The 22587-nt window shown below is 43.1% G+C and overlaps 1 protein-coding gene across 5 annotated transcripts in view; it reads left to right on the plus strand.

Annotated features, from left to right (window-relative positions):
* The window catches only part of AGPAT3 (1-acylglycerol-3-phosphate O-acyltransferase 3), an 89871-nt gene that overhangs the window by 12788 nt on the left and 54496 nt on the right, over positions 1 to 22587 (plus strand). The window contains exon 2 of one of the 5 annotated variants that reach the window (XM_030947430.1): positions 17558 to 17632. The exons of the other annotated variants lie outside the window; for them this stretch is intronic. The gene's annotated coding sequence lies outside the window, so the exon portion shown is untranslated. The remainder of the gene's footprint in view (positions 1 to 17557; positions 17633 to 22587) is intronic. 5 annotated transcript variants of the gene reach the window in all.

Consider the following 22587-nt stretch of genomic DNA (forward strand, 5'->3'; position numbering starts at 1 on the left):
GAAGCTGAGAGGCCTCAGGAACAAAATGTAAACAATGGTTATCTGCTGCTGTGGAATGCAACAGGTGGATGTGTGATTGGTCTCACGTGGTTGTTTGTAATTAATGGCCAATCACAGCCCAGCTGGCTCAGAGAGTCTGAGCCACAAACCTTTGTTATCATTCCTTCTGATTCTATTCTTAGATGATGAAATTCTTTCTTCTATTCTTTTAGTATAATTTTAATGTAATATATGTCATAAAATAATAAATCAAGCCTTCTGAAACACGGAGTCAAATCCTCATCTCTTCCCTCAACCTGAGACCCCTGAGAACACAGTCACAATGACCAGCATGTCACCTTGGCAGTGCTGAGCTCCCATCAGCTGTGTCTTAATCAAGCATGAAAAATGTGTGTATTTCTAATGTAAATGAGGCACAACTTGGCTCCTGACCACAAGGAAATTCAGTTTTCCTGTTGCTGGCTATGGGGCCTACAGAGAGCAGTCAGAACTAAGATAAACTGAACCTGCATTTAATAACTCAGTAGCTGTTGGGGGAATCTGTAATTTGCTGGTTTTCAAAACACCAGATGCTCTTCTGAGAGGGGAGCCCTGCTCTGTTTCTACCTTAATTCCAGGACAGCATTTAGATGGGGTTCTGTCCACTTGAAGCATTTTGGATGTTCTTGTGAGGTAAATGGACCCTCCACCTTGGAATACTCTTTTGCAGATAATGTAGTGTTTGGAGTTCACAAATCTGGTGGAATTACACGTATGAGAGAAGGTATGAGCAGCAGAAAGCCAGTTACCTGCACTCCACATGTTTGCTCTGGATAGCCAGTGAGTCCTCATTAGCTGTGTGCTTCTAAACCTGCAAATAGTTGTTACAGAAATTAAAATCCCCACTACACTGGTACAGGTCCTCTCTGCTGGGGTGCCTGGCTGATAACAATAATATTTAACAAGTTCCAACAGCATCAAGAAGATACAACCTGATTACAAAGTGTTTTTTTCCCCCCCACTTCACTGAGCTTTTTTGCTTGAAATTTTAACTTGCATGTCTTCTAGAGAGGGGTGGATCTTCTCAGACAGGTAAAATTGTGCATCTCCAACTTATCTTGGTATAATTTTCTCTTGTTCACCTCCTCCTCCTTCCTTGCTTTATCCCACTTATTGTGGGTTTTGTCAGGGCCCTTTTTTAGGCATTTAGAGTCAGTTGCCAAATTACAGTAACAAGCAGGTAAGTTTAATGCTGCACAGCATGGCAGATGCAGTAATTGTCCTTGCAATGCTTCAACTTCGTGGGCTTCATTTTTGTCCTTCCAGTATATTCAGATCAGGTTTTCTTTCCTGTACCTCTGACCATTTTTTGGTACAAGCTGTGTGTGGGGGGAAAGGTCAGGAGCATGAAGGGGGTGAAAATGGCCTTTATTCCTGGTTTTTCTTGGGTTTAACATTTATGTTGCCATGGAGTGGGGGCTGCTGTTCTCTGCCAAGTCCATCTGTAGGCAACCTGAATGTAGCAGGTCCACATTTGGGCAGCCACTGCTGTTTTTTCAGCTGTGAACTAAGCCAGCAGGTCTAGGGGGTGGTCTGGGTTGGAGGAGAGGAATGTGCCAGGGAGATGCTGTGGGGCCTGTGCAGCATCATCTGTTCAACCTGTTGCTTCCTGGGACTCCTGTTGCCTGTCTTGTCCTAAATTCCTGTGGCACATCTCTCCTGGCCTTGCTTCCTTGGGATCTGTCACATCTTGAATGTGCTGTTTGTCAAATTCTTTATTTTCTACGCTAGGAACTCATGGAGTTCTTTCTGCTGCTTCTTCCCCCCTGTATCCCACCAGAGCACTTGGTTCTGCTTTGTCAGAGGCCAAGAGGCTCTTACAGCCATTTAAGAGCTGCTGCCCATTTTTTAGGATGCATTATCTCTTCCTTTTTTTGGGAGTCCTAGTTTTCTGCCTCGGGTCTGGATGCAGTCCTAATTTATGTAGAAATCCTATCTTGAAACTTGTTCAGTTGTTAACTTATCACAGGCAGCTTTGCAGTTCCTGTGATGGAAGTGAGAGTTTCTGCATGTGGAGGGGGCTGTGCTAACCACTAAAGATTTTGGTTATGTTGGCCAGTTCTTGACTGCTGCTTTTTTAGTTCTTTAATGAGAGGTTATTTTGGGAGGAAGAATGTAATCGGGTCAAAAATCAAATTTCAGTCAGCGCTGATTCATTTTGTATGGGCATGTTTTGGTTGCTGGGCACTGCTCACAATAGAAGTCAGAAGAATTGGAGTGTGCAAACTAATTTCTTTCCCATTGGTAGTGATTGGCTTTCCTGACATGGTTTCATTTCAGACTTCAGAACACTAATTTCTGGTTTGTATTAAATGTACTTTTGACTAACAGAAATGTGTTGGGGAAAGTAATAAAGCCCAAAGGGGAACAAAACCATTTCCTCTTGGCATAGTGTTTTTTCTGTAGATCAGACATGGACATATTTTGTTTTGACCTGTTTCATTGCTAGCATGAACTTGAAATTTAAAGTTATTGCCACTGAGCAGAGTAAACATATAAAGCATTCAAGTAAATTAAGGCAGAGTATTTGGAGTCTACAAGATGTCACCTTTGTTCACCATGTCATGGTGGTTCCCATCAACAATCATTGTGGCCTTGGAGAGCAGGACGGCTCTGTGAGGTTAGAAAACACTTTCCAAAAGCACGAAGTGTGCATATCAGGTAGTTAATATCTGTAACGTCTGATATCTGAAACCTGGAGGGGATTTGAGTTCATAATGTATGCTTTTTCATATTGGAGCTTGATTGATTTTTTTTTTAAGAGAAACTGCCATGATGTCTCACAAAGTATTAGAGGGAAATAGTGTTATAAGTCCTTGATGTGTTGTGAAAGCCTAGACCTTTCCTGTTGCTACCTTCTATTTTCTTCCTGTGCAGCTCAGGTTTTTTATTATGTGCTCTTTCTCTCATGGTCACTGTTCTTAAAAGTTTATTCAGACAGACTGATATCAGGCAAAATATTAAAAATATTTACACAGAGACAGCAGCTTTTTTCCTGCACACTGAAATCATGTGTCCATCCACCAAATGAACTGTCTGGAAAGGAACAGGATGGAGGGACCAGGCTGGTTCAAATTGTTATCTCTGCTTTAATTCAATGCTGTAGAGACTTGTGGCACAGCTTCTCTAGCTGAGCATCTCCCTTTAGGTATTTTAGGGTATTTCTCCTGGCCTGGAGCCACCACTCTCAAAGGGCACTGGTTTCCCAATGTTCTAGTGTGGCATCTGCCAGTCCTGTGTGGATGTTGTGGATGTGTGTTGGAAACACCTAAAAACGTCTCTTGGTGCTATGTTTAGAAACCCAGATCTCTTCCATAAATGTTGGTTAGAGGTTCAAGGAGAAACTTTTCTCTTCCCTTTAACCTAGAAGCATTATCCTCAAACTTCAACCATCTTTTCATCTCCCTGCCTCCCTGTGTGTATTCAAAGCCAAATGCTTTAAGTTCCAATATGCAAAATACACCCATAGGTCAGTGCATGAATTCAGTTTGAGATTATTTGGCTGTCTTGAAGATGTGATTCCATGGCTGTAAGACTCTAAAACCACTCTGAAATGAAGGTCTCTGAGTAATCTATAATAAAGGAACATTGCAAAAATGCAGGTGCATAGCAGTAGGAGTGCTCTGCCTTAAAGGATACATACTTATGGAACTGCAAGTGCTGTGAGCCTTAGTATTTTCATTATTGTGATCAAGTTTTTTATTATGCATTAAACAGTTTATAGGCAGCTGAGCAATGCCTATGAAGTGCTTGCTTGCTGTCTCCCCTGTTTCTGGCCCCCAGTGTTATCCCCATTTCAGTGAAATAGGATTCCTTTGCTATGAGCAAGGCAGAAGGAATAGGGTAGTGATTGGTATGGTGAGATTTCCCCCCCCTCTACTTTCCCATTGTCTTTTAACACAGTACTTCCAAACTAAACACTGTGTGATAGCTTTGTGGTGGTAGCTCTGATGGTCTGAAGAAACAAAATAAAACAACTCCAGTGATTAGCAGCTTCAGAAAAATATTTGTCCTGTGAAGAGAGAAGTCATTCCCTAGCAAAAATTACTTGCACCTCTGTGCTTTCCAATCCTCTGTTATCCAGAGGACAACACTCTGATAATTAAGTCCTTTTGATTTCAGGATTCCTATGTGTCCTGAATGAAATTGCTTTTTTATTTTTAATTTTATCACCATTCCTAAAGAGTGATTTGGACTTACAAAAGGGGCAAACTGTTGCAAACTGCCTTAGAACAAAAAATATGACAACCATCCGGAGCTGTGGAAAGAAAGATGAGTGTAGATAGTAGGAGAAACTGGGGTAAAGTTCAAGGAGTCTCTGAGTAATGTTGTTCTTGTTGTCTGAATACCTCTCAGATGTTAAGGTGCTGCAGGTTACTTGGTCACTAAGACTCTGGTTTTGTTATGACTCCTCTTATATAGGTCTATATAGATTCAGTTGTTCTGTATTTTGAGTAAGTATTTTCTATTTTTGAATACACTTCTGGGAGGCAAGGCATAGAATGGAAGGGGAGAAGTTGCAGGGTGGGACAGTTTACATATATATTCCTTTTCTCTTAGTTTTTTTCTATGTCCAAGAGAAAGACAGGAGCAGAGTTGGCTGTTTTTAAGAATCAATTGCTAAACAGAACTTTAAACCTAGAAATTAGTAACTAGAAATGTTCCTTGCAGATCAGTAACTCATGTCCATCTCTCTAGTGACCAGCATTTAAAGTGATGGTCACTAGAGAGATAGGCACGAGTTAAAATCCAGGTTATTGCACTGCTGAAAGTAAACATTTCTTCCTTTGAAGTGCATCAAATGCTCATTGCAGTAGTGGTTAATGTGCCTGATTTCAGAAGGCATTCTGCTTATTTTTACCTAATTTTCTTTGTCTAAAATTCAGCCACTACTTTGAATATGGCTCGAAATATATCCTGTTTGCCAGTAGCTACATTGAAAAAGAGCCTCACAGCAGTGTGTTCTAGAATTGTAATGGGTAAGTAATACTGTAGTTCGTGCTTTCTGAATATTTCAAATGATGTTTGAGGGTTGTAATGAAATGCTGCTCTGTGGTGTGACAAGTCACTGGCAGCAGGGTTGGTAAAGCTTGCAGGGGGTGGATTTAGCTTGGGAAGGAGGTGACAGCTGAGCCTGCAGTGCTGTGGTCAGGGCTGGGCAGTGGGGCAGGATGCGGGGTTGAAAAGCCAATTCTGGCCCTTGGCAAAATGCACTCGTGAGGAATCATTACCCCTCCTTGTGACCATAAAAAAAAACCTGTCAGAGGTCCAGAGGGCAGCTGTGTGCTTGCTTTACCTGTGCCCTTTGGCCTGGCTGTGTGCCTTTTCCAAGGGGTATTTATATTTTAAGCAACATGAGATTGCAGCTGGGCCCGTGAAGGACGTGAGGGGTGGTTTGCATGTGCTCAGAACTCACTGGCTGTTCCTCCCTGAGCCATCCCAGCAGTGCCTCCCTCATCCTCTGCCCTGCAGCTGGACACATCTGGAGGCAGCAGGGTGTTCAGGGTGCTGGGGATACTCTGGGGCACTCCCTTGGTGAGAGATCCCTGGATTTAGGAGAGGGCATGAAGGTGGAGCTGGCCATCCCTCTGGGGCACTGAGGTGTTGGTGAGGCCAACAAGCTGCTCCTCTGGCTGTGCCTGAATTCCTCCTGCGGTTCCTCTCTCCTGGAGCAGCTTTCCCTGCAGTGGGTAAGCCAGGGCTGGTTCCTGTGTGTCTCTGCCACAGCAGCTCTTTGCTGGGGAGAATGGGGCAACCTCGTTTCTCAGCTTGCTGGAAGTGGTTTGGGATTTGATATTTCAAGGGTGATGATTGGGCTGGAGGGCAAAGTGAAGCTGGGAACTCGTTAAAGAAAAGCTGCAATCGCAGAATCATAGAATGTCCAGGGGTTGGAAGGGATCTTAAAAATTGTCTTGTTCCAAACCCTCCCGCCATGGGCAGGAGCCTGGAGCCAGGTTGCTCCAAGCCCCATCCAACCTGGCTTTGAACACTTCCAGGGCATCCACAGCCCCCCTGTTTCAGTGTCTGACCACCCTCATAGTAATGAATTTCTGCCTCCTATCTAACCTAAATTTCTCCTCTTTCAGTTTGTACTGGTTATTCCTTGTCCTGTCACTACAATTCCCCTACATGTCACCTCTGGAGTGTGTATGAGGTCTTAATGTATATATCACTGAATGTGCTATACTTGGGATGCTCTGTCAGCATGGAATTCTATTTTCCATGTGCCAGTAAATATTTTAACCTTTAGTTACTAATACTGCTTTATGGATTCCATATTCCTGAAACAGCAATTACTTTTTAAATTTCTCATCCACTAAGGAAAAGTTGTCTTTACTCATGTATTTCTGTTCCCTCTGAGGATAATAAGGAGACATCTTTTGCTTCCTGTATGGAAATAAATGAATGTGATGGATGCAGAGAGGCACCTCACTTCTTTTTAATTTCTTTGTGTAGGAAGTGGCTCTACTGTTCCATTTCAGAGTCTTGTGGCACCAGAAAAATGAGAATCAGGGAAAGCTTAACCCTGTACTCAGGCTGACAAGGAGGTGTGAAAAGAGGCTACTGATATGTGGATGCAGTTGAGTGTTTTTGGTGGAGCTTGAAGGCAGTCAGTCTTACTGCAGGACCCAGATCTGTCAAATTTGAATGACAAGGCGAAATCTGATTTTTGGGGATTTGACTGTTCATTTATCTTTTTTTTTTTTTCATTGCCTTTCTTTGTGTTTAGAAAGTTTATACAGAGAAAGGGGAAAAAAAGCCAACTTGGTTATTTGGGTAGTGTTAGTTTCCTATGGTCAAATGTTGTGATTTCTTTTTTTTTTCCCTTTGATTTTAAAACTTTAAAGTCCGTGCTGTGAAATGAATCTGGAAAGCAGTAGGTAGATTAAAAAGGAATACACTTTAACAGAGATAATGGAGCTCCTAGGAGCAAAGAGAGTGGAGCACAGGGGGAGAGGCACAGGCAAGAAGGAATAAATCTCTTTGGCTGTGCTGCTGAATGCTCAGAAGTCTTTCTGCATGTGGTGTGAGTAAATTGCCAGCTGTCTCTAGTGCTCAGGAATAATTATTCCCTTCTCCTTGAGTCATTCTGGAGTAATTCAAGTCTATCTGTACATAAGCAGAGCTTTTTCTGCTTCTTCTGACACCTCCAGAGTGAACACTGCTTGGCACCACCCTGTGCAGTGTGAGGCTCTCTGAGCTGATCCAGGGCAGTATTGCACCAGCTGCAAAGAGACTCTGTAGGACTGATGGGAGGCAAAACATGATTTTGTTTTATATCTCTGCTTATTACAGGGGGTTTTGTCTCTTGGTTTGTTTTTGTGTGTGTGTGGTGGTTTTTTTTTTTTTTTGTTTGGTTTTTTGGGGGTTTTGTTTGTTTGGTTTGTTTTGTTTTTGTGGGGTTTTTTTGTTTGTTTGGTTTGTTTTTTTTTTTCTCAGTGGATGAAACATGTAGGTGGAAGCAAAAGAAAATGTAGTAAAGCTGCCTGGTTTGACTTCCCTAAGACTTTCAGCAGACTTATTTTCCCTAAGTTGGTTTTTGCCCATGGCTTTCTGTGCGCATATGATGCTGTGTGCATTTTCTGCCTAAGACAGGGCTCAGCTGCTGTAAGCTTTTATGCAGCGTTTATCCACTTGCAAGTTTCTCTTGTGTGTTTTGCTGGATGTGATTTTTAGAGCAAAGATAGAAGTAGACTTGGATCTTGGTGGGGGAATTGATCCCTCTGTCCAGCACCCCTTGGAAGTTGCCACCCGTGCCTGGCAGAGGCGAGAGGAGCCTGCTGTGCTGCCCTAAATAAACTTTCTTGCTGTGTTCAGGGAGGCTGATTGGTTTCATTGATAGAGCTGTAAACGAGACAAACCAGCCTGCTTTGAAGCCTCTGTGCCTAATGAATCAGTCAGGATGTTTTGATCTGTCCTGCACAGTTTTCCACCTGAGCTACTGTTGACTATAAAGACCTGCACTTACACCATTATGTGGCAAACCCTTTTAATTTGGTTGTTGTTACTGGATCCTGTAGCTGTTGCTTAAAGAAGGCAGTAGAAAGAGCGTGGCTGGGCAGTCCCTTGCTTTTGTGTCCCTGTTCCTGGTGTCCCCTTTCCCTCTGCATAGATCACAATGCCTGCACACACCTGATCCCCCCAGAGCTGGTGTCCAGGTAAAGTTTCGCTGCTTTCCCTTGTCATGGAGCTTAAAAAAAGTAAATGAACAACAGCTGTATTGATCAGGGCAACATGGAGAGGAATAAAATGAGTTTAAAAGAGCATCTGCTCCCACATTTTGCTTGGAACAGGGGATTTGTCACCCAGAAGAGTCAGGGTGAATATGTAGCATTTTTCTGGCTTTTTGCCATGTGGCATTGTGTACTGACAGCTCAGCTCAATGCTGGTCACTGAGTTGCATGGCCAGCTGGACCCAGGCTCCCTGTCTCTGGTACAGGAAATTCTGTGCTTGGAAAAGTCATTCTTGAAATACTCAGTGATCTGAGAGAAAAAGCAAATAAAGTTGTCATTTTTTCCCTTCATGGTCCCTGCTTGCCCTGCTCCAGCCCCAGAACTGTTTCCTGCACAGAATTGTTTTCTCTTTTTCCATTTATTTTCTCCCACACATCTTCTACTAAAAGAAATCCACTTTCTACATACATACTTATCTTTTTAGGCTACTTTAACTCATTCTTCCTAATGATCAGTATGGTTTCTTTGTTTCCTTCTGTATCTTTTTCTGTACTTTCCCTTTCTTTTCCTTCCCCTTTTTCATCCCCTCATCCCTTTGCAGAGCCACCCCTTGGCTTCTCAAGTCCCAAGCCAAAATTAGAGGGTGTAGGAATTATCCCAGGTATGAACCCATGTCTCATAAATCTGTGTGCAAACTGCAATTTCTCTCCAAGGAAAGCTTCCAAACTTGATTAAAAAAAATTTTGGTTACAAAGACTGTCCTGGCCCTTGGGAATTTGTTCCAGGGGATGCTGGTCTTTGCTGAGGTATGTGGCTTGTGACCTCTTTGTGTTTTAGTTTCATCCAGCATCTTTGTTCACTCCCATTGCTTCTCCTGCCTCTCTGATGGAGTTTTCTTTATCTGCTCTTCTTCCCTTGCTTAAGAACTGCCCCAAAATCTCATGTGCATGTTTTCCTCTTCACCATTTCTTCAGGACCTAATTTTTATGCCTTTTGGGTAGAGTTACTGACTGGTTTGAGAACTATTGAGTGAATACTAGAAGCCTGCCAGTATGGTTCTACTCTTCAGGCTGACTTTGGAGGAAGCAATCTCAAGTCCTGAGTCTCACCAGGCTCAGGAATTTGCTGTGTATGCAGAGCCCTCCCTGAGTTTTCAGTGGCTCAGCATTTAGAATTTAAAAAAAAATCTGCTGCTTTGCTTTTCCGGGTTCTTGTCAAGGCTTTTGTGGGGGAAAGTAGACCTTTTGGTCACATGGAAAAAAACTCATGAAAAAACCAGCGTGACTCCTTCACTGGGCTCTGTATTTTTGCAGTCCTGATAGGCAGTGTCACAGTTGTATTTGTACTACAACAGTAAGGCCCTGTTTGCCTTAAGCCCTGTGTTTTGCAGGACTGGAAATAAGTCCTTGAGGCTGTTGGTTTCTCTTTTTTCACCAAGGTAGTGCTGGAAGATATTCGAGGAGAACAAGTGGTTTCTTTACCACCCTTCAGTTTGACAGTCAGACCAAGGCTTTTCTGTGGAAAACTGGAGCTTGCCTTGGAAAGGTCAAATACGTGTTCAAATAACAGTGTGCAGGAACAGAAAACCCTTTCAGAGCAGGTGTCCAGAGATGCAACAGAAGTTATCTGCTTGTCTCTTATTATACCTGTCACCAGAGAAATCTGGTGAATGAGTCTCCAGTTTCCAGCAGGAGAAATAAGTCACAGTGAACAATAAGAGGCCCATGGGGAGTGCCCAAGGCATCGTCTTTCACAGAGACTGAAAGCTCTTTTCTTCTGTGCAGGAAAAGAACAAATAAGGAAAACGTTAGTCTGCTTCTGATGGGACACATGTGAAGCATTAGGAAAAATTAAAAGGTCGAGTTACTTGCAGTTGTCTGAAGCTAGATCCTTATCTCTGTGCTGACAGAATCGAGAGAAGGGTTTTTTTTTTGCTTCCAAGAAAAAGGAGAGGACCAGTCAGTCTGGCACAGGAATATAAACCCACTTCTGTTCCTCAAAGTATAAAAATTGCTTCGTGGAACAGATTGAGTTGTGTGAAGATCCCTTGGAGCACATGTACATTTGCAGTTGTAATTTTCTGTTATGTGCTTCATAGAATCATCAATAACATCTTGGAATGGGAGGGACTGGAAGGGAACCTTGAAGATCACCTCATTCCTACACCCCTACCATGAGCAAGGACACCTTCCACTAGACCAAGCTCCTCAGGGCCCCATCCAACCTGGCCTTGAACACTTCCAGGGATGGTTTTTGCCTTCACATGGAGAGGAGGAAATTGAACTGATTCTGCATCCCTGAGCTGTAGAAGCCTCTCCTGGAGAGGTTTTTGCCTATGGAAGTGAGCATGTATAGGGTATAGAGGACCTACCTGGTGCTTTGTACTCTTGTTTTATTCTGAGGATTTTTAAGGATTTTATAAAATAATTTTATAGAAAAGACCTGAAGCTCATTTTGCATTTAACCTTATGAAAGATTAATGAGTGAAGTTACAGTACAGACTTAAGGCCAGTGGACCTCAAGGTGCTGTAAAAACTATCCTCAAACTTGTACAGGTTTCATGAAATACAGGTGTGGGCATGTGACAAGCTCATCACGTTTGGGTGCACACAACTGCAGTCCTTTCAAGGCTAGAATCATGGATATGTGTTTCCCTTGATATTTGCCATGTGTTACAGAATATTTTCTGTCTTGTTATTACTTGCATGTGCCATACCAAGAGCCCTGGGTTTTGCTGTGCCAGCACTTTGGAGTTGGAACGCCTGTGAATTTCCTAAGGGAATGTGCTTGTTCCTTTCATGCTGGAGGATGTGCTCGGCTGGGGATGAGGATTTTGGCCAAGAACACTGCACCAAAATGTTCCCCACATGATGGGCTGCTTCTGCATCCAATTCAGCAGCTGTTTCCTTGTATTGCTGTCTTCTGCAGTGCTGTCCTCTGCCAATTCTGCCTTTTCTCCCTAAGGAGAATGCACACTGGAGAGCTGATTCATCAGCCCAGTGAAGAGCTGTGCTCAAATTAGTCCTTTCCCCAGGCTTCAGAGTATTGTCCAGACATGAACAGGAATGGATGGCACTAGGTATGAGTGTACAGCTCTGGTGAGGATTTATCCTGTGTGTTTCTGAGGTTCCTGTTATCCCATTTGGAAATAGAACTGTTTCTGTCCCCCTTGCAGGCAGCGGCAGATCTGCTTAGTCTGTTCCCTACACTGACCTTTTTTATTCTTTTCATCCCTCTCCCCCCAGTTTGGCTGTTCTCTGTTGTCCAACCCCTGTAAGAGAAATGAACTGCATGATAAAGAGATCTATTCCTTTTGTTCTGCAGCTGGTTCTTCTCTAACTGGGGAGCCAACACTGAGGATTTACATCTAGGTGCTGATAATGTGCGTGCATGAGAGATCTGCTTTCTCTCAGATTTCAGTGGCTCAGTGCTTCTGGCTGGAGAATAGGCCAGCATCTATTAAATATAGAGCAGGAGCACAGAAAGCAAAGAAACAGAACAAGAAATTATTGAAAAATTCTTTCAGTCTCTAATATATTCATAAAGATTTGGGATTTCCCACACACACCTGAGATAAAATATTGCTCCTCACATTGCTCAGGTCAGGATGAGCCTGGATGTAAGGAAACCTTCCCTCTCTCCTTTGATATCTCCTTTCTGTAGGTTCTGGGTACTCCTCCAGAATAGTGGAGACAGGGAGGGTCAGGGTAGGAGACATCTTCAGAGCATGTCTGAAGCAGTGGGAGGTGGGGATGCTTCACGGCAAGCTGTGGAAGGGAAATGTTTGTTAAGCAGTGGTTCAATGAAGCCCTTGGTGGTGTTACTTGCTGCAGTGCTCTGGGACACAAGAAGACAATTCTGTAAAAAAAAAAATATTGTAAGGACTTGGCCCTTTGTCATCCACCCTGCTTAGACTTTATTAGGTTACCCCCTTGTCGCAAACATCTTTTCATTAAAAATATTTCCTTAAGATTTTTTCCTCCTGAGAAGCTGAGAGACTTCAGGAACAAAATGGAAACAATGGTTATCTGCTGCTGTGGAATGCAGCAGGTGCATCTGTGATTGGTCTCATGTGCTTGTTTGTAATTAATGGCCAATCACAGCCCAACTGACTCGGACAGAGAGTCTGAGGCAGCTGCCTTTGTTATCATTCTTTTTTTTTTCTATTCTTAGCTTAGCTAGCCTTCTGAGATGAAACCTTTTCTTCCATTCTTTTTATTATAGTTTTAATGTAATATATATAATGAAAAAATAAATCAAGCCTTCTGTAACATGAAGTCAGATCCTTGTCTCTTCCCTCATCCTATGACCCCTGTGACCACCGTCACATCCCCTGACTTGTTTTTAACCAAATTTGGCCTTCTGGCTTTTCTTGTAGCAGCACTGGTCAAGTTTAAGAGCAGAACTTTGAGTAGCAGTGGCTGCACTGCCTGGCAAGGTGCGTGCCAAAGTGAGGTCCTGCCCTTGCCTTCAGCTCCTCATGTGCCCTGTGAATCAGCTCAGAGTCCACTGAAGAAGAAACTGGCTCCTGCAGCAATGTGCCCTGAGCCCCTGGCATTCATATCCTGAGAGGCTGGTTAATATCTGGCTGTGATAACCTCTGGGTGTTTGAATGTCGTGCTTGGAGGAGGAAGGGGGGAAAACACACCCCTGTGAAATGTGCAGACTCAGGATATTGCCCAAACTGGAAATCAAAGGACTGTGTGGTGTGCTTTTCTGTCTTTATCAGTAGTTCAAACAGACATGCTAATCCCTGTTTTTTCTAGTAGCTGTGGGGATTATAACCACAGTGAGGAAGGTACATATTGTAAGGAAGATTGAAAAAAAAAAATGAAAAATTTACCTGTCCATCTGAAGCAAATGTTTATAAAGACAAGCAAACCCCCTGTCAGAACTCAGCACATCCCTTTGGATGTCCAGAGCTGCCGAGAACCCCGTCAGGGGCTTGGAGACCCTGGCATGCTGCCCAGAACACCTGGGGATTTGATTTTGACCCTTGGAACAAGTTACCAGCTTTGTATGAGGACGTGAAAGTCACACAGGTTTGAATGGTGTAATAATAAAATATGCACAGGGCGAAAATGTAGATTTTAGGATTTTTGGTATGGGGGTTATGGGGACAAGATGGAGGAATCAGGGCGTGTCTAGTCTTTCTTCTTTCTTCACCTTGTTCTCCATTTTCTGTTGTGATGTTGGCACTTTGGGATTGGTTTAGAGTAGAAGTGCACTGTCTAACATGGGTGATAGGTATTGGGAATTAAAAGTAAATATGTTATACACAGTTTGTAGTATAAAAGGACAACATCACCCCAAGGGTGGTCAGAGTGCCTGTGGCTGCCCTGCTGAGCAGACCTCGGCTGGGCAGGAATTAGATAGATAAGAATTAATAAACAACCTCAAGACCGAAAAGTGAAGAGTCCAGACTCGTTCTTCAGTTGTGCGGGCTGAAGCAGAGACATCCTGCGCATCTCGGGGCAGCAAATATCAACAGCCAAACCGAGAACCCCCAAGCAACAGAACTGTACTGCAGTATGGCATGTAATTCTCATAATGCTTTTTAGCAAAGTCCTCTCCTCCCCTCAGTGCCAATGCTGGGCTTTGGCTGGGATTTTGGAGCTGTTCTCTGTGGTTTTTTGCTCCACACAGGAGAGGATCCCTTTGCTAGGGGAGCTGAGTGGCTGTGTCTGCTTTGATCCCATGGGCAGTGTGCAGTATGAGCAGGCCAGGAGAGCAGATTCCAGTTTTACTTGCTTTATCTTCTTCCTGTTCTTTACATGTGAGTTATCCTACTCCCTCGACATGACCATCCTTCCTGTGCATGTGCTGCAGAGCTCTCTGGAGGAAACCTGTCCCCTGGATCTCTGTTCCTTGGCCTGTGGCTCCAGGAAGTGTCAAATTATTCTCTTCCCTGTTTCACAGGCATGAAGCTAGAGTGTGATTTCCCTGACAGTGCTGTGTAAGCCTCTTGTGGGAACAAACTTTATTTCTCTTCCTGCTCCCTTGAGTGACCTATGGAACCTGCTGCCCTAATTCTCACTTGATTATTGAGATTAGGGTGGTGTCAGGGGCTGGGTGAGTGTTTTTCACCATCAGCTCTCCAGAAGCTCACCCAAAAGACCAGGGTGTCACCTTTTTGCACATCCTGTTGTTTGGGGAAGACAGAAAAGGAGCTTTCTCTCAAGTTTTGCAGCTGCTTTTTTTCTTGCCCAGTGACAAAGCTTGATCCAGCTGGATGCCATTCTTCTCAATGTGTGAAATAAGGAGCAGGCACAGAGTTTTGCTGTGAGAAGAGGCACAGTCAAAGCCTTCTTCCACCCCGTGGTGTCCTTGAATGGAATTTTAGCTGCTCAGGCCTTGCTCAAGAGAGCGACTGCTGCCTGTAAAGACTCATGAACCTCAGTCCAGAAGCTGTAAGCTGATGTGGGGTAGGTGTAGTTATGGTCAGGGTTTCCATAGACGTCTTCCAGACCTTTTATCACCATGTAGTGGGAGTTTTCAACAAGGTAACCTGGGCCTCTGCCTTCTATGGATCCCCAGGCAGGGTGAGCAGTACTAATTCCAGCCTGGGGCCTTGACCAGGACCACTGTCACATGAACAGTGGGGACAGTTCATTGCTAGTCCTGCTGACTGCAGCCCATGGAAAGGTATTTCCAGCCCATGGAAAGGTATTTCCAGCCCATGGAAAGGTATTTCCAGGCCAGGACCTCATGTCTTGCCCAATGCAGATGGCACCTTCTGCCTGGTTCTGCCTGCACAAAAGGCTGGATGCAAATATCTGCAGGGCCCTGGGAGCCACAGGTGGCTGCTGTGGACACTGAGGAGGTAATTTCAGTCTCACACATCTGCTCCAAAAAGTTGGAATCCCCAGCGTGGGTCTCCATCTAAGACAGTCGTCACAAAGGAAAACCATTGTGATCAGTGTCTTGGAATGGACATAGTGGAACAGGGGAACAAAACTTTGTGCCATGACTTGGTGTGTGAGCAGTGATGCATAAAAAGCAAGAGATGGATCCTGAATCTACTTAACCTGCCCTCCTCACATTTTCATGCCTGTGCGTGCACATGTGTGTGCACACCCACCTTTTGTCCATTTTGATTATCCTATACAGCATTTTTGCTGGGCTTCCAGCCCTTTGGACCTTCCCAATTTCCAGGTTTGTGCCTCCTGTCCCCATTCTTGAGGAACTTCAGGGGATTGAGGCACTGCACTTGGAGTGGTGTCTCTGCTTTGCTGGGCTGGGGAAAGGAAGGCAAATTTAGCAAAACCTCCTTCAGTGTTGCCATCTCAAGGGAAGGAGTTGCTGAGGGAAGGCAGTGGTGCCTAGAGTTTTTAGGACTAGGATAACCATAATATATGTGTTATATATATATATATATAATATATATATGATATATATATGATATATATGATATATGGAATATATTAATATAATATACTATACTATAATATAATATAATATATATCATATTATATATATAACAGGATAACCATTATTTTTATATATATATATAATGGTTATCCTGTTATATATATATTATATAACAAACCACCCAGGTGTCCCATATCCCAAGTGTGCCTATGGGGGATTTAGGCCAGGCTTATTTGGAAGGCAGTTTAAACCAACAGACCATGCTTCTGTGCTCAGCTTTGTCTTGGGAAAGGACATTTTGAAGCAGAATGGTACAAAATAAAGCTGAAAATAGTGATGGTGTTCAGCAGTGATGAGGAAGATGACAGAAGGCAGGGCAAATATTGAGGAAAGAACAGTGGCACAAGAGGCTGGAGGGGCCTCAGCAGAAGGCAAAGCAGATCACAAAGGATTGAGAGCTGCAGAAATGGTGGTTAATATCAAATATAAAAGTGCAAAGGCAGCTACTTAGCCCTCTGTTTAACTACTGCCTTTGATGCTGGCTGTGTCTGGGAGTTGGATGTGTTCTTGCTGGACTTCCCCTGTTGCTTTTTCCACCTTCTCATAGCAGGGGCAGGTGCCAGAGGTCATGTTGCAGTTTTAATTCCTCTGAAAGAAATTATTTTTATCCCTTGTGTGCTCATGGCTGGCCCAGGGAGTGATCCCCTCTGTTTTTTGTGTTCTGGGGGGTTTGTGTTTGTGGCCTGTGTTGAGGAACCAGCTCAGATGTGGAGGGTGTCTGCTCAGAGGAGCACATCAGGGAGATGAGAAGGATGTGTGAACTGTAATTACAAATGGCTTCTACCTGGCTGCGTGTTGGCTTTTCAGTGCACAGGCTGTATGTGGTCAGTTTGACACCCAAATACTATAAAAATCTATAGAACAGCCAAGTTTGGGCATTAAGTAATAGAGGAAAAGTGAAGATTGCCAAGAGGCAAACTCCATTTCATTCACAGTGCAGCTTTCTGAACAAACTTCTCTTGACATGCTTATTCTGGAATTTAATCCATTTTGAAAAAGGGATTATCTAATTCACAAAAGATAGACAAACTGCCTCTGAATTTTCATGTGAACTAAATAGCTTTTAATCTAGTAACTAAGAATAAATCAGATGTGCTCCTTCTGCCACAGATGAACTTTCTTTAAGCAAAACTAACTTCATTTTGTTTAGTGCATGTGTTTTGTTGGGTTTTTCTTTTAATAATCAGAGAGGATAAAAAACATCTGATTTCTCACTAAGGTTTTGCATGCTTCTGTTGTCTTGTTTTGGGGTACTTTATAGTGATAAACTTTTTTTTTTGTTAGTAGAGAAGGAGCAACAGTGAGAGAATTGCCTTTTTTGGTGAATTTTATGTTGCTATGACAAGAGGATCCTTGAATTCAAACTAGATATTTTCTTGGCTTCAGTTTTCTGCAGAAGACTAAAATGAAATCACAGCTGCATGGGAAACATTTTAATCAGTAGGGAAAATATTTCACAACAAGACAGAGTTAGGTGGGTTTGTTCAGTTAGAAGCTTTCAGAACAGCTTGTTTTTAAATTAACCTGGAGTCATTCTGGCTTCCATAGTGCAACAGTTACTTAGTGCAAGGTCTTTGTAGACAAATATACAAAGGTCAGTCTGAGATTGAGGTAATTAGGGCATGTATGTTTTTAACTTCCAAAGTGTATTATTTTTTGAAGATCCCCACTTTTACCTTGTGGAAAATCTGTAACTTGGGTGATTTGCCCTGCATGAAGGTAGCAATAACTTGCCAGTGACCAAACCTATTTATCTGATATCAGTGAGTGTGCTGAGCATGTTTTCATACTATGGAGCCCCTCAACCATCTGTGGTTACCCTGGGGTCAGAGAGCTGTCCATGTGCAGGTAATGCCAGTTGGTAAAATACTTAAAGGGCACAGCTGAGTGATGGGACATGTCTGTCTTATAGGTAGGAGGGTACCTGGAAGGAAAACAGAGTTCTTCAAGGGCAGAGAAGAGAGAGATTTCAAGTTAACACACAGAGGTATGTATTGTCTTTACCCCATCCCAAGTCCTGCTGTTTCAATGGGTGTGTTGAGAGATCTAGCATGATGCAAAAATCTAAAATAGCTGTGGCTAGATAACAGCTGTCTTTTTAGAGCAGCAAATTAAAATACTGTTAGCTTCAAAATGCAAGTTTTCTTCCTGGTTTTGCTAATGTAAGACCCTGTCTTAAACTATTTTCTTCTTACTGCAACTAGCAGAGGTTTCCTTGACAGAGTTCTGCTTTTCCTGTTCATTTGACATATCACTTCCCACACAAATAAGCCACACCACACCTTTGATTAACTGTATCTTGCCCTTGAAAATAAATCTTCAGCTAATTTGCATAAGATCAGAGGCACAAGGTTCTTGGGGTAAATATATTGGAGGTAGAGGGCCAGGAGTCTTCAGGACAAGAAGGTAAAAGCTATAAAGGAAGAGGATAAGGAAGAAATTAGTGTTTTATAGTGTGAGTATTTGTATGAGCTGAGCTGCTGCTGTTCCTGCTAACTTAAGGGTTTGTTGAAGTGTGGTGTGTCCTGGAGTTTGGGGTTGTGGTTTGTGATGTTTTTAACAGGTAACTCACAAGGTTTCTTGAGGGGTTTTTTTGGGGGGGTTAGACAATTAGAAATACTTAAAAGTGGCAGTTTTAAGCTTGAGTCTGAAGAGTGGCATCTAATGAGAATGACAGATTATACTGAGGAGTTTGCTCTCTGTGTGGATGGGTTGGCTTGGTTTTTGGGTTTGGGTTGTTTGAAGCACTTCTTTGGACGTGAGGAAGCATTGTTCTGTGTTCTGCGTGCACCCTTAATCTTGCGTGGCTGAATGGGTGCTGTGAGGTACTTGTTGCAGCGCTCAGTAGCCAGGAGTCATAAAGCAGACTTCCCAGGAGGGTGTATTTTATGGCAATGCTTCATCAGAGGTTGTGCTTCTTTTAGAAAGACATAAAGGAATAAATATAGAACAACTCAGGTGCTAAAAATAACCACTTGCATTGACGTGTACTTTTTTTTTTTCCCTTTACGAGAGACCTTTTGGATATTTAGCAAGATGCATCATATCTGCTCAGAATCCTTTTGGCTCCGGTGATGTCTTGAGGGACAGACAAGTCAGCTGATCTTAGAAAATAGCTTATCTTGGTTTGATTGAAGAGTGCAGTGTGGGAATAGAGCAGATGCTGAGGAAGAGACTTGATGTGGGTAATGGAATGAGAAGTTGGTTTAATTACTGCAGCTGTAGAAGCTGGGCATTTATGATCTCAAAGATTAGAAGACTGCTCAGCTCTTGTGTTTATGGGGGAAAAAAAGGATACTAAATACTCCAGTCAAACCCTGAGCTATGTAATGGATCTCACTGAAAAGATGGTCCCTTGATAGGAAAGCTGCTTTCCCTGAATGGCTTCAGCTACAGTCTGGGATATAGTAATTCTGGCATCCTTTTAGCTGTGAGATGAGGGAATGAATAATCTTCCACAAGGTTTCTAATCCTAGAAGCTGAGATTTTGTAGCAGGAGGATGACTTGAAGTGGATTTTCAAGTCATTCTCAATTTGCAGATGAACTGCTGTGGATATGATTCCTTGCACATACCTGGCCACTCGATTCTGTTCCAAATAGGGAACTTTGTGATCTGTACTGTGAGAGTGAGCTGGTGAATCCGTTAACACTTGTAAATCAGTGTAAGATTAGATTATTACTTCAATGTATGAATTCAGTGCCAGGCTCCTTTATTTACAAACTGTGCGGACATTTCAGTATCCACAATCCCTGAGATCAGCCCAGGCTCACCCCCACACCCTGGTGCTGCCAGGGGTGGGTGGTGTGGTGCAGGGGGGACGAGGGCTCAGGCCTTTTTGGGCATCTCACAGCTTGTGCAGCATCAGACAGATGCTGCTTTGTGGTGGTGGTTGGAGCAGCCCATTCCTGCAGCCCATTCCAGGGCCACAACCTGCTCATCCAAACCCTTCCTCCATGGCTGAGCTGGGAGCACAGTGGGGTTGCTGTGGCTGCTTCTCCCTTTGAACTTGAGAGCAGGGCAGATGTAAAGTGCAGTTTAGACATAAAAATAGCCAGCACCTGCTTCTGTCAGCTGTGGCCCGTGCCAGCCCTGGCTGGCCAGGCAGAGGGGTCTGGTGAGGATTTCTGTGCCTGTCACAGGTGGAGTGGTGTGGCCATGGGGAGGAGCATGGCCAGACCCTTGGCAGGGCTGCTCCCTGGGCTCTGCAAGATTAATAAAACACCCTTGCCGTGTCACCCTTTGATCACAAGTATTTTTGTCTCCTCAGCTGTGTGCTCTTCTGTTTGACTTGGTTTCTTCCCCTCCCTCTCCCTGCTTTTAACCAAATTTACTCTCTCAGTGTGTTTGACCAAGGAAGGGCAGTGTAAAGAGAATGCTTCCTCCTAGGAATTAATTACATTGTTATTTTAGATTGCAAGCCTCATCAGGCTTCTGGAAATCTATTATTTATGTGTATTTCTGGTTAATTAAAAATGCTATTTAGATGGTATTAAAAAACTTTCCTTGTGTGAACAAGGGGAAAAAAGATGGCTCAAAACTCCAGTGTACAGAAGATGAGCTAGGCCTTCTCCACCTCCACTGTTAGCTCTAGTAAAGATTGTATTTTGAATTTTTTATTGTTATTTTATTGTTAGACACTATTCCCTGGTATGAGTATAAATATCTATAGGATGAGTATGCAGATGTACAATTTTTCTGAGAGCCTGAAGAGGTGATGCATTCAAAATTATCATCTCATTGACTATGAAATTACTTCACCCATAACAAAGAATAATATTATTTTTCTCAGGATAGAGGTGTATCAAACTGTTTTTTCCTTGTTTTGTCCTGGAATGAGATATGCAATCAAATGCAGCCTGTTTCACTGTTGGCTCTTCAGATCTTACCTGCAGCAGTTCAGAATTTTAAAGGTTTCTTTAAAAGACTTTTGCCTTAGTGCAGAATGCTAAGGACAGGGTGGCTGAGAGTTTTAATCCTACAGATTTTCATTTTGGGACCTTGCAGACTCAAAGCTGGTAAAGGAAAGGTATTTCTGCCAAAGGTTCCCTGCAGTTCTCAAATCCCATGAGACAGCTCCTTCCTGTTACCTTTGCCTGGGAGTTCCTAAGGAAATGATTAATTTGGTGTAACTGGGAAGTCTGCTTGTGGAAGATCAGAGTGTGAAAGTTAATGATCAATTGCTTCTTGTTACTGGGTAATTATGAAGAATTGTGTTTAGGATTTTTTTTTTTCATGACTAAAGTCCACTTAAAGACCTACAGCTCTAAAAGCTGCCTATTAATCTATTGCACACCAAAGAAAACATCACAGCATTAGGAGAACAGCTGATGCAGCACCTGGGGGCAGTTCAGGGACCCTCAGCCCCAGGGTTTGAGGGAGGGCACAAAATGAAGGTGGCAGAGACCACTGTAGTGAAAAGGATGTGCTGCTCAGCCAGAGGAAATGATGAGGAAGGATGGAAGCCAGAGGAAGGATGTTCGCAACAGATTTTTGTTTGTTTGTTTGTTATTTAAGAAAAAGTGAAAGAGGAGGAGAAATTAGCAAGTTAAGCTTATCCCTTACTCTGCAGATCGCTCCTGTGTCTGTGTCCCACACTCAGGTCTCTCTCAGTAGTGTTTCAATGCTGATTACAGCAGCTCTCCTTGTTTCTATGCAAGGCTGTGCTTTACATAGCTCTGTGTTCTGCTATTGCTATAAACATTTTCTATAATGGGCTTATTCTAGGTAAAAGAGTATTCCAGTGTTTAAAAGAAAAAAACAATTCTTGGAATTACTCTGAAAGTGACAGACTTACATTCTATATTGTAACAAGAAAAAAAATTACAATTAGTGGTCATTTAAGAAAATAATTTAGGTACTTTCTGAGAGCCTGCTTCTTCCCAGAAGTCAATTTAGGCAACACTTATGGATGAGCTTGCATCAACATTCAAGATTTATTCACTATTTAAATTTCATTAATAAACCCATCTAAAACCCCAAGCATTCCCAAACACTTGGCTAAGCCTGCTCAAATTCCCCTCTTACACTTACTCTCTTATGCTGTTTGTCATGTAGGCCTTTAATCAGGGATATGTCATGGGAAACCCTCAGAGCTAACCAGGCTGCAAGAAATTGCAAGGCTGTAAGAATTTGCTCTTGGGACTAAACCTGTCTGGACTGAAACTGGGATTAGATTTCCCAGGACAGGGCACACTTCACTTGGTTCTGCCCTGGTTGCTTAGGGCAGCTGTGTGTTTTCCAGCTTCATTTTCACATGGCCATGGTTTCCTGTCCTGTATTTGAAATTCTGTCCCATTTGAAGCTTAGAGTGAGATGAAAGTTTTCCAGCACTGTAGTGCTCTACTGAGTTAACCTGCCCAGGTCTTACCCTGATTCTGGGCTCTAGCAACAGCAGAATTACAGCCTCTTTCACCAAGGATAATTCAGGCTCTCCAAGTTGGACCAGAGTTACATCAAACCTGCTGCAATGACCTCAGGCATCACCTCCTCCAGGTGTTGCAACCACTGCAGAAATGACCATGTGCAGCTGCCTCACCCCTGCAGTTCACAGCTGGAAAATTACAGAGCAGTTTGCCTGTAAAAAATGAATGATGATAAGAACCACCTTCATCAGGGGGTTAAAGTGGCACTCAGTGCTGTGGAGCAGTGATCCCTGGCAGAAGGCTGGGATGGACAAGAGAGGGCAGTAATGTTTTAGGCTGCCACAGCTGAGCCTGCTCCAGGATGTTTATCCATCAGAGCCCTGGTTCCACATGGTTAGGGACAGAGTTAGATGGAACTGATGGGCTGCTGGAGCTCAGGTTCTCCTGATGACTGAACACAGAATTTTGTGGAATTATGAGGTCACAGATACATTCACCCATTTCATTCTTGCTTGTCTTGTCTTTGAGAGAAGCTCAAAGCGGAAGGGTTTTGTTGCAGGTTGCAATGGAAAGTGAAT

The sequence above is a fragment of the Camarhynchus parvulus genome, chromosome 1 (assembly GCF_901933205.1).
Source record: "Camarhynchus parvulus chromosome 1, STF_HiC, whole genome shotgun sequence".
Lineage (NCBI taxonomy): Eukaryota > Metazoa > Chordata > Aves > Passeriformes > Thraupidae > Camarhynchus > Camarhynchus parvulus.